Genomic DNA, 12265 nt, shown 5'->3' on the forward strand with positions numbered 1-12265 from the left:
GTCGCTGATTGCGTCGGCCTGGGCCAGAGGCGGGTCCGACTCCGAGCTGAGGGAGCTTCGAGCAGCTTCTCACAGGAGCCACCCCTGCGGCCCCTGCGCTGCTACCAAAACCCCGCCACACAAACCCGTAACAATTCCCTTTGCCAAGCAGTCAAAACCCAGTAACTAACAGGAGAACCCAACTTGCCCTCTCTTTATTTCAGATTTGGGAAAATCCCCTGCCAGAAAAAAATTAGAAAATCCTGGAAAATCCGCTAGTGTTTGTGTGAGTAGAAGGTTCCAACCTTTTGTTATTAACTCGTAAGAACAATTTCATTCCATTTTGTCCAAGAGAGTCAGAAATACTTGCACAGAAACACGCAGCATGGGAATGAAAGGGGTCAGAACCGCTTGAATTTGAGCTTTATCTGGTGTGGTTGCAGGTTTTATGGCATTTAGTATCTTTAGAACAGTAAGAATCACAGTATCTGACTTTGCATCCAAAAAACCTGCTTGTGGCTAGGGAAGATCAGTTTCAGCGCTGGAGGCACCAAAAAATCATCAGCTGTCGAACTGGACCTAAGCCATCTTTTCAAACCTTCCGTGATCTTGCTGCAATGCATGATGATGGATTTATGGATTAGAGAACAGCGTATGATGGCAAACTTGTAGCATTGGCTCTGATGTAAAAAGAGAACAAATTCTTTCCGAAAATCAGTGTAATTCCAAATTCTTGGTATCACGCAGCCATGCCACTTGCAAAGGAAGCATTTCCCTGCCTCTCAAAGCTTGCTGTATCCTCGATCTGCTGTCTCCCTGCTGTTAATTGATTGCAACTCCGCGTGTCCGATTAGGGCTGAGAGTTGCTCTCGCTACGGATATCGTGCACCATGTGCTGTGCACGCTCGTGTGTATAGAAACGTTGATACCGTATGCGTGTACGTAGGTATGCCTGTTTGTGTGCTGACCCCAAAATCACTCGTGTTATAAAGCATCAGCCTTGAAGGCATATTCATCAAACTGTTATGTAGATCTTTTGGGTTTGCCGGTTCCCTCAAAATGAGAGACTTTTTATGCAGTCTGCTGTGGCAAATAGCCCCACATTCTAATTTTTACTATCGCTCTTGCTGACTTTATCATCCCTCGCTCTTGGTGTGTGCATGAACGGGTATGTGTACGTATGTCCAGACAGTATTTAACAGGTCGAGTTGACTAAAACAACTGTAAAGAGTGGAAATTCTGACTGTTCTGCTTCAGCTTTGGACAACTTGGCTTCAGATTCTCATGCAGAGAACGAGATGTGTTAGCAAGAGCTTGTCCTGTGCTTCAGACGACATGCTGGGTGGTTTGCATACGCATCATAGTGCAGCGTTCTCTGTGTAACTTGTGACACCGAGGGCGCTGTCAGCCTAGTGGAGTGCGGTAACCAGCAGGTAAATCATCATCAGCTGTTTGCGGCTGGGGTAAGGCTGACGGATTGACAAGGGGGATGAGAACACGTAGTTCCTGGTGCTCTGCCTTCCTTGTGATCTGACTGTCCTGATACACAGGGGGGGCGTTAAGCATCTTTACTATTTTTGTAAGCGATTAAAGGCACAAAGTAGAGCAGCAAGAGAGACTGCCCAAGTGAAATACTTTGTGCTTTATAACCCGCAAGTACCCACAGGTAGGTGCAATAGTACTCCTCTCGTGCGTTTGTTGGGGTGCAACAAAAAAGTTTTGTTCCCTTCTTGGTCTTTGGTACAGGACACAGGCAGGTCAGCAAGCTGGAAGGTTAGACCAGGGAGTAGGACTGTTTCTTCTTTTTCACTTACTGATACCTTTCTTTAGGGTTACTTTGAAAAAGAAGATTTGACCGCTCAAGCCATCAGGAGACTTTCCGTCCAAGAAAGAGCGAAGCCAGCTCTTGCCAGGACGGGAGGAAGTCCCTGTTGAGAGCGAAGCCTTCGAACCTGAGCTGGTTCTCAGACGGTGTCGATTATGTCCAAGCAAGGGGACGACTGCTACTTCTATTTCTATTCCACCTGTGACAAGGTATGTTTGGGCTTCTTTTGCTTTGGGGTTTCTTGTTGAGTTTTTAGGAGAGGAGGGGGCGGAGGCATCCAGATTTCTGTTAACTTCACAAGCAGTTCGATTCTGCGTCCAGTTCTACTAGCATGGATAATTCTGGAGGCTGTACTGTTTTAATTTCCTCTTTGTGGGTTTCCTTTTGGTTACAGGGAGACAGCTGTTCCTTCCGCCACTGTGCGGCCGCTCTGGGAAATGAGAGAGTGTGCAGGCTGTGGCAGGAGGGTCGCTGTTTCAAGACTACCTGCAGATTCAGACACATGGAAGTCGATGTGAGTGTTTGCCTAAAGATGTGTTCTCCAACTAAATCCCTGAAAGCATTTTTCCTTGCTGTCGGCAGCCTGAATGTGCTTGTACGTGATAGATTTACTTGCTTTCAAAGGATACTGGTTTCCGTTACTTGGAGGGGGGTGGGAGGAAGTTGGGGGAAGAAAGATCAATTTCTTAGGTATATCTCAGCAAGACATTTTTGTATTAGGTGCTGGCGTTGTTCTGACGTCTTGGGGTAGCACAGGGTGGGGAGGGAGAAGATGGGAAGGAAATAAGGCTCTGAAAGATAACTTGAGATAGATTCAAGCTAGGCAGTTTAAGGCATTTTTTTCCCTCTGAATAATCCCAGTATTTTGCACATTGTCTTAGTTTAGCCCACCCTGAACTGATGTGTGCGAGCCCCCGTCTTCTCCAACGGAATGACAGGAAAGCTAGATAATGTGTAGTAGTTACAGCGTACGCAAACTTTGTCGAGCTGCCCTGCAATGCTTTCAGTGATAGACTGCCCTTTGGAACGATGTTTCCGCACTGCACTGCGATAGCCCTCTCTCTGGCATGACGTGTAACTATGTCTCTTAGCAAGCCTAAGGCGAGTGTTACCATGAGCTTTTCTTTCTGTCTGTCTTCAGAAAAAACGCAGTGAGATCCCTTGCTACTGGGAGAATCAACCAGCTGGCTGTCAAAAATCCAACTGCGCCTTCCGTCACACGAAAGGACGCTATGTTGATGGGCGCTTCTTCCCGCCAAGCAGAAGTGAGTTTCTTGGGTCCTTTTCCTTTAAGCATTAAAGAATTAATTCTGAATATTACTCAGGAGTGGGTACAATGCCGTAGAAGGCATCGAGTAACTGCTCACTGATGAGTGTAGGGAGAAGTGTGCAGTCACAGGCTCTCAGCTAAACGGACTGTAATTCTGGTATTTAATTCTTTCTTTCATGCTCAGCTTCTCTGTGCTTTGTGTGATCTTTGCACTCCAGGTTGCTTTCCCCTCATGTAATCTTTTCTGGAGGGTAGGGTGGCGAGATGAGTGTGTGAAGGGAAGCCGTTGTTCCTAGTGTGTTCGTAGGGGTGGGGAATAGGAAACTCTGAATTCAGCAGCCAGGTGGGTTATCTACCTTATCTACCGTATCTAGGCAGTGAGTGCAAGGTTGGGGTGAAAGTTTTACATGGCCAAATGAGAGATGATCCTCGTCTTCCTCTAGCTACGCTTCCAAGTCCACCTGAGCCTGCAGAAGATGATGTGAAAATGGCTCAGGCGTCACTGCAGCAAAACAGACTTTCTGTGCAGTCGAGTCCCTCTCGGCAGCTGAGGGGGGTGATGAAAGTGGAAAGCTCTGAAAAGGTCCCAAGTCCTACACATCCTCCAGGCAGTTGTAATCAGTGCTGCAGATGATGATGAAGATGGGTACTTTTTACTTACTGAAGGCATTTCTGCTGGAGGTGAATGTATAAATTCACAGAGTACCTGAACTGTGTAGTGTTTAAAGCTACGGACGAGAGTCTGGAGTCTTAAATATTTTTTCCCCGGTATAGCTCTTGCTTATATGAGCTTATCAAGTCAATACAGCTGTTTAAAAAAAGCCTTCCACAAACAGTTGCTTGTAGTTAAGAATACGAACAGAATATGAACCGTGGACTGAAATGTCATTGTACGAGCTACATGAGCATGAAACGTCTTGTATAATCCCTGCTCCATAACTGAATAGGTTTTATTTTGGACTTTCAGAGCAGCTTTCTGAAGATGGAGGTGAAACTAAAACACCTGTCCAGCAACCAGCAACAGAAGCCTGTAGTGGATCGCGGATAATTTCCACTAGGAAAGGCAGGGCTAATACAAAGCAAGGTATTCTAGCAGCTGTAGTAGGATGGCTTGGAAGGAGAACTTGACGATTAACTCCAAAGCGATATGTTCTAAAACTACGATAGAGCATCGGGTAGCTGGATGGAGTCAGTTATTTCCACGAGCTCATTCCTCTCTAATAATGTCGTATGTCCCTTGGGTCAGACAGGTCAACTCCTCCCTGTTGACTTTTGTAAAAGAAAATAGAGCCACAGCGTGGAGTTTAAATGCCTGCAAATGTGTCCTTTCAAACACTGTGGGAAGAAGCCATGTCTAATGACAGAGGAATCTAATATCGTGTAGATGGATTAAAACGCTTAAGACGGTAGGTTTTACTCTGTAGGATGGGAGGAGAGGTGCCAGTTGCTTACCAAAATACCCATCCGTTCTATGGCTTTTTTTACTGGTGGGGAGTGTTGAGAGGGTTTATTTGGAAGACTTTGGAAGGGTTCTGAGCTGTAAGAAGCTTGAGGATGTGTGCTCTTCAACATGTGCCTTTAGGCCTCAGCTTCATTAACCATTTTCTGTTTTCAGAGGACAATTTAAATTTTGGAATAAAAACACTTGAAGAAATCAAATTGGAGAAACTAAAGAAAAAAACAAAAAGCCAAGGTGGTGAGTTAATATCCCCTACTTGTAGTGAATACTATTGTTTCCATTTCATGGCTCCTCAGTCAAAAAGGTCAAGTAATAATTAAGATAATTCAGGCAGGTTAGCCTGCTGGTGCTGCCTTTTCTAATTAAAACCATGCTTTTATGCTTCAAGGCCCTGGTTTGATTGCAAGTATTTGGCATTTGTAGGTGCTCAGGTTGTTGTGTTGCAATAAAAGATCCAGAAGTGGGTTTTATCAGCCTGACATTAAGCCGTCGCTCATCATGTATTACACCACCTTACAGACTCTCCAGTGTGCTTGATTGGACTCTCATGTTCCTGAAGTTGAGTGAGATTTGTGAATGAGCTAATGTGTTGACAGCACGTGGCAGAAGTAGCGGTTGGGTTAAGTGAAGCAGCAGCAGAGAGAGAGGCTAATGTCAATACGAGTGTCAGTATGCAAAAAAGGGGATAAGTGGAAAAAGCGGGCAGTAATGAAAGGGCAGACCTATAGAAGATGGTATTATACAAGTAGGCAATTTTTGAAGCGTTGACGAGGCTGACGGTGGCACTTGCGGACAGTAGCGTGATAGGAGTCTGTGTATAAGTGGTGGTGTTCAGATCTGCACAAATTCCTTTGAAAGGCAAAAAACGTGTGGCACTACTACTACGCGTAGTCACTCGTTTCTGTGGTTTGGCTACCAGAAGAGTGCCTTTTGCTGGGACGTGGGCTAGAAGGACAATGCTCTTAGTGGCTACTGGTTTCTGTGCAGTGAAGAGATTAGTCTTTGTTTTAGGGGAGGAGCCTGTGATTCAAGTGAATCTTGGCGAGAGGATGGGAAAACAGAAAGCCTCCATAGCTAAGAACTTTTTGTGAGCTGTTGTTCGGGTGCCCTCATCTAAACGTGACTATGTTTAAGGGTATTTTTGCTGTGTGCCGGAGGAAAATCCATTTTGGCAGAGATGTGTATTGGCGGCAGGCAGAAGTGGCAAATTTGGTTAGCAGCTGAAAGGCAAATCTAAGAAAAGATCCCTGGAAGCATTGAAGTTTGTGGCTGACTGTTCTAAAATCCTCCTCCAGAGAAACGTTCTTCAAGTATTGCTTGTTTTCTCTCCTTCTGAAGCTGGTAGAAGTGTCCTTCCATTAAAGCGCAACCTTGCTGACAGGCTGGGGAAGAAGACAGAGGTTCTGGAGAATGCTGACAACGCACCAAAGAGAGGTGCAGCTACTAAGCAGACATCTGGATTTGATGCACAGATTTTCTGTTTAGGTTTGCTGTTTGTCCTTTCTTCTAGTGGTTCTTTTTGCGTGTTGGTTGAGGGCTCAAGGTAGCTCTGAATCCCAGTGAAGTGATGGCTCTCATTGTGAAACGTGAACACCAAATGGAGATTTATGCAGTCTGCCAAACTTTCTCTGTTCTCTCTTGTAGTTCAAGTCCCCAGGTCTCTGAAGGAGAGGCTAGGACTGCCCTCTGAACAGAGCCGTACAGAGACAGGTACAAACTGGCTATTAAGTATGCTTTCCCCTTTTGTCTTTCCGTGAGCTTTCCTACGGCCCTAAAAGTTAATTTAAAAAAACCTGCCTGATTCCCCTTGCTCGAGTGCTGAAGCTGTCCTGTTTAGCTGCTGGCTAAATACACTTAACTAGAAGGATTGTGGTGCTGTTAAGAGAACCTGTTTGTTTGTTGGGTTTTTTTCCTGAGGCAGAGCAAGACTGCATCAGTTCTCTCTTCCTTTTACTCTAGCCAAACCGCAGGTGTGCCTGAAGCCTTTGGATGGGAAAGCCACCTTCCCCAGAAAGCAGCCACTGAAACGTAAGGCAGCCGAGAGTCATCCGTCTGCCGTGGCGGCTGTGAAGCCACCGAGTGCCACTGGTGGCGACGGGAAGGAGCCTTCAGCTAAAAAAGCAGCTGTGGTAAGGAGAGCGGCTGAGGCAGTAGTGGGTCCCTAGTAAAATTTATGCCCAAGTTGTAGCCTCCTCTTGGAGAAAAGATGGAAGACTGAAACGTTCTACGGGTCTCTGTTCCCTTTTAAATACCAGAAGCGGTCGCCAGGACGCTTGTAGTACCTTTCTGCTTTTTACGAGGTGAATGGCAGTGTTTACATAATGCTCTGCTACGTCCATTAATGCTGCGTTCTTCAAAAAGACCCAAGGTCGTTAGTAAACGTTAAGGCAATGCTAACTTTTCTTCAGGTGTGCCCTGGCTCTGTATTTTGGTTAAGGCTCAGCAATGCCAGAGGAGAAGCAGCGGAGGAAGAATCTGCAAAGCAGTCTTTGACCTGTGTATCCTAAAAACCATCTTGCTTCTTCCTAGGCTGTTGTTCCGGCTTTGCCAGAGGGCAGCCTCCTCTCCATACGCGGGAGAGGAAAACCCCAAACCAGGTAACAACCACAACTTGTTCTTTTTCTTGATCAGTGTGCCTTTCACGTGAAACTAAGTTGTTTGTTTTTTTTTTTTCCCCACACGTGGAAAGATTAGAGTTTTGAGATACTTCATGCCAAAATCCAGCAGAGGAAAAATTCGTCTGAAATAATAAGTTTCTAGCAGCTGGCTGGACTGCTTATCTAGATTCTTGTCTGAAAATGCTGCAAGTTGGTACAGCTTTTCAGTGGCTTCTTGGGTTTTCTGAACGCCTGTGGAGGTTGACTCGGTAACCTTTTTGCAGTCAAATTCGTAAAGGTGGCAAAGTGTCTCTGGCGACAAAAACGGAACCTTCTTTGCCAGACCCCAGATGCTGTGTCTTCGCGGATAAATCCCCAAAGTGCAAAATGTACCTGCTGATACATTGGACTGTAGAAGCAGCCCCAGGTTAATTGAATAACAATCCCTGCGTAAGGCTGAGGGGTAGGAGGGATTAACTACCATTTTAAGAGCTGGTTTGCAGAAAACATCTCTCTGCTTAAGGAATGTCATACGCTGATTTGCTCTCTTTCTTGTTCTTCCCAGTCCTGAACTGCACATTGGAAGCCTGGCAGACTCTGTGGCACCGCCAGAGGTCTCAAGCCCGACCTCAGCTTCCTCACGAGTAGCAGTAAAGACAGACGGGTTGAGCTCCACAGGGGCCTGGGAAGCCCCCTTCTCTGTGGAAGACGACTTTGAGCGGTTTCTTTGGGAAATCTCAGGAGGCAAACTGGACGAGATAATTGACCCGGACCCAGAGAAGGATGAGGATGAGCTCCTCATGGAACTTGCTGAAATGCTGGACATCTGAAGCGCATAGTCTTAAGGCTTAAAATAAAGACAGAAATAAATTGAAACTGATTATTTTGTTGGATACCCAGAGGTGATTCTTTTCCTAGCTGAGGCTTTGCAAGGAGTCTTAAAGCACAGGTGAACTGGTAGACATTGGGAGTATCTGCACGCAGTTGTCCTAAACTTCCCTGCTGGTCAGACATGCGGTCTGAATTTGTGACCCTGCAGAAGACAGCTGAGACTGGGGTCTCTTGTGTACCCTGCCACCAGGGATCGTTTTCCCTAGCAGCTACCTTTTGAATCATTTTCTTAAATTTTTGAAGAACTTGAGTCTCTTCCTACGAGGATTTGTGAAGGTGGGGCAGCCCTCAGGCATTTGCTGCTGGCAGAGGAAAAATCGGTTGTCGGAGTGGATTGTCAATACTTTCTCTTTGGAAGAAAACACTTGCGTGCTTTGATAATGCACTGTGCTGTCTTCGTTCCTAGAGGAAAGGTCTGAAACCAAAACTGAGCAAAGTGCTGTTCCGGCTCCAGAAGGGTCACCCAGCCCCAAGCTGCCGACGCTTTATCCTGCCGAAGGACTTTCTCCCGCTGAGACTTCTGCCAGCATGGGTCGGTCGGTCGTGGACTTTGGGAGAGAGGAAGAGCGCGCGAGAGCCCGGCGAGGAAGGCTTCCCCCTCGCTGCTTCCCTCCTCCTGCTCTGTCGTCAGCCTTCCCTGTCCCCGGCCTAGGCTCTGTCCGCGGAGATGGGGTTTGGTGTACGCCATGGTTTCTGTAAATATTTTCTTCTTCCCTGTTATGCTCGTATTCTCCTGAAGGTCCTGTATGAAACGTAGCCTGGCCGCCTCCGCCTTCACCGGTAGTTGAGCTGTTCCCCATGACAGCAGTTAACAGCGTTTTTACCGAACCCTGGGGCAGGAAAGGTGGGGGTGCGTGGTCTGTCTGTGGGGCGTCCTTAACGCTCCGCTCCAGAACCTCATCTTCCGCTACCTGCAGAACATGAGTACCGCCAGGCTGCCGCGGCTTCGGCCCCGTGTGAGAGGAACGTCCCGGTGCTTCTTGCGCAGGGCCCTTCGAGCCATGTGGGGAGCGGGGCGGCACGCCGGACGGGTCTTTCCGAGGTCGGGATGGGGTTTTTGGAGCCGGTCTTGCTTGAACTGAAGAACTTGCTGTCGTTGCGATCCGTGAGAAGAACAGCTAGTTCCGAGTTGGGCGTTTTTCCTTCTCACCTTAAGGAGTTACCTTTGTAAGAGGCGTTTGCTCTTGCAGTCACGTGTGCAGGGATGTTTTCCGTGACAGTCTTGAAGCCTGTGCTGTTGTGTGTTCGCCAGTGAAGGCAGAGAGGATTTCCAGAATAGTCTACCACCTTAAAAATGGCTTAGGACGTTGCTGAAACCACGCGTGAGAGTTACTGCCTCGAGTGTTACAAAGCTGTCGGCAGCAGGGAGTTCTTAATGCACAGGAGAGGACAAAATTGTGTGGAGTGTTTCTGTTCCTGTTGTGCTCTCCCCCTCCATCGTTTTGCAGAGGTCCAGGATCCAGGTGTGGCTTTATGAGCAAGTGAACATGCGGCTAGAAGGCTGCATCATTGTGAGTATCAGGATGTCTTTGGATTGGGTATTTTGTTGGTTGTTCTTCCAATTCATAAAACTGTTTCTTCCTGTCAGGAAAAACTAGCATGGGGGATGGAAATACCTTGTGCCTCTCCAATTAATAGTCTTAATTGTCCAGCCCACGTCAGCACAGCTCACGATAGCTTGTGGTGTTGTTGCTGAAGTTTAGAGCAGGGCACGTAGCTCAGCGGCGGCTTTTGTTGCTGATTTTTAGGGCTTTGATGAATATAGGAACTTGGTGCCGGCCGACGCAGAGGAAATTCGCTCCAAACCAAAATCAAGGAAAGAGCTGGGTATGTCAGTATGTCTGTGTAAGCCGAGCGACGCCTGAAACGTGGCTGCGTGAGCCTTCCCCGTAGCAAGGCTTCAAAGCACAAAACCTGTGAAGAGTGTTGAGTTTGGAGTACAGTGAGCGGATACTGGCTAGGTGTCGGTTCCTGCTGTTTCTTGAGCTGGTGGTTTTGTTGAACGTGAAGGAGAAAGAATCTGCCTCTGCCTGCGACGAGTCTTTGTCTTTCAAATGTGTGTAACAACGGATGGACTGCGCTGCACTTTTTCTGCAGCCCGGGTAGCAGGAGGGGTCCAGTCAAACTCCTGCTCAGGAATATGGAAGGCGACAAGTGAAATGCTGAGCTGCTTGGGCATTCAAAAGAGCTAGATCTGAGGGGATTTCTCTTGTTCCCCCCATGGTGGTGGACATAGTAAAGTTGCACTGTACAGGTGTGTCTCACTTCCTAGGGAAAAGAAATGGCACCTTCTAGACCGTGAATTCCTCCTGATTTGTGTTGGAATGCCTCTGCTGGGCAAAGCGGTGGTCCTTAATTGCCTTCCATTTAAGAGTTGGCTTGTGCAAACTGCAGAAATCGTGCTTGAAACTTCATTTAATTATCAATGGCATCAGTAACACATCCAGTAATTTCTAGGAGGAGATGCGTAGGAATCTGTATGACACAAGAGTCTGTTTTTGAAGGTGCTAAGGGTGAAAAGTGAATAGTCCCATCAATACTGAGGAAGGGAAGGAAACCTCGCGCTTAACAACTGGTCTTACTCCCGTTGTGGTTGAAGCCCAGCCGGTAACAAAGCACCACGCAGCCGCTTGCTCACTCTCCTCTCCCCCCGCCGCCCCGGGCCACGGTGGGATGAGCAGAAAACATAAGGCAGGCTCGTGGGTGGAGATAAGGAGTGGGAGAGATCACTCGCCCCTTATGGTCACGGGCAAAAGACAGGCTCAACTTGGGGAAGAAACAAAATCAGTTTAGTTTACTGCAAATCCAAACAAGCCAAGGATATTAGGAAGCAAAACCAAACCTGCGACCACCTGCCCCCCACCCCTCCCTCCTTCCCGCCTCAACTCCACTCCCGGGTTTCTCTCCCTCCTCCCCCCAGCGGCGGGGCATGGGGGCTGGGGTCGGTTCCTCACAGGTTGTCTCTGCCCCTCCTTCCTCCTCAGGGGGAGGAGGACTCCGCACTCGGCCCCTGCTCCACCGTGAGGTCCCTCCCACGGGAGACTGTCCTTCAGGAAGGTCTGGTCCTTGCCGCGGGCTGCAGTTCCTCACAAACTTCCCTGGCGTGGGTCCTTTCCGCGGGCCGGTCTTCAGCCACACACGGCTCCAGCGCGGGCTTTCCCATGGAGCCACGGCCATCTTGGGGGGCCTCTGCTCCACCGTTCAGCTCCATGGGCTGCAGGGGCATCAACCTCCTCAGGCGCCCCTCCTCCCCCCCGACCCCGGTATCTGCAGAGCTGTTCCTCTCACATTCCTAATCCCCCTACTCGCTGCAGGTTCCCCTTCTTAAATATTTCATCCCAGAGGCGCTGCCGCTGTCGCTGATTGCGTCGGCCTGGGCCAGAGGCGGGTCCGACTCCGAGCTGAGGGAGCTTCGAGCAGCTTCTCACAGGAGCCACCCCTGCGGCCCCTGCGCTGCTACCAAAACCCCGCCACACAAACCCGTAACAATTCCCTTTGCCAAGCAGTCAAAACCCAGTAACTAACAGGAGAACCCAACTTGCCCTCTCTTTATTTCAGATTTGGGAAAATCCCCTGCCAGAAAAAAATTAGAAAATCCTGGAAAATCCGCTAGTGTTTGTGTGAGTAGAAGGTTCCAACCTTTTGTTATTAACTCGTAAGAACAATTTCATTCCATTTTGTCCAAGAGAGTCAGAAATACTTGCACAGAAACACGCAGCATGGGAATGAAAGGGGTCAGAACCGCTTGAATTTGAGCTTTATCTGGTGTGGTTGCAGGTTTTATGGCATTTAGTATCTTTAGAACAGTAAGAATCACAGTATCTGACTTTGCATCCAAAAAACCTGCTTGTGGCTAGGGAAGATCAGTTTCAGCGCTGGAGGCACCAAAAAATCATCAGCTGTCGAACTGGACCTAAGCCATCTTTTCAAACCTTCCGTGATCTTGCTGCAATGCATGATGATGGATTTATGGATTAGAGAACAGCGTATGATGGCAAACTTGTAGCATTGGCTCTGATGTAAAAAGAGAACAAATTCTGTCCGAAAATCAGTGTAATTCCAAATTCTTGGTATCACGCAGCCATGCCACTTGCAAAGGAAGCATTTCCCTGCCTCTCAAAGCTTGCTGTATCCTCGATCTGCTGTCTCCCTGCTGTTAATTGATTGCAACTCCGCGTGTCCGATTAGGGCTGAGAGTTGCTCTCGCTACGGATATCGTGCACCATGTGCTGTGCACGCTCGTG

Source organism: Haliaeetus albicilla, chromosome 26, assembly GCF_947461875.1.
Source record: "Haliaeetus albicilla chromosome 26, bHalAlb1.1, whole genome shotgun sequence".
In the NCBI taxonomy this organism is placed as follows: Eukaryota; Metazoa; Chordata; class Aves; order Accipitriformes; family Accipitridae; genus Haliaeetus; species Haliaeetus albicilla.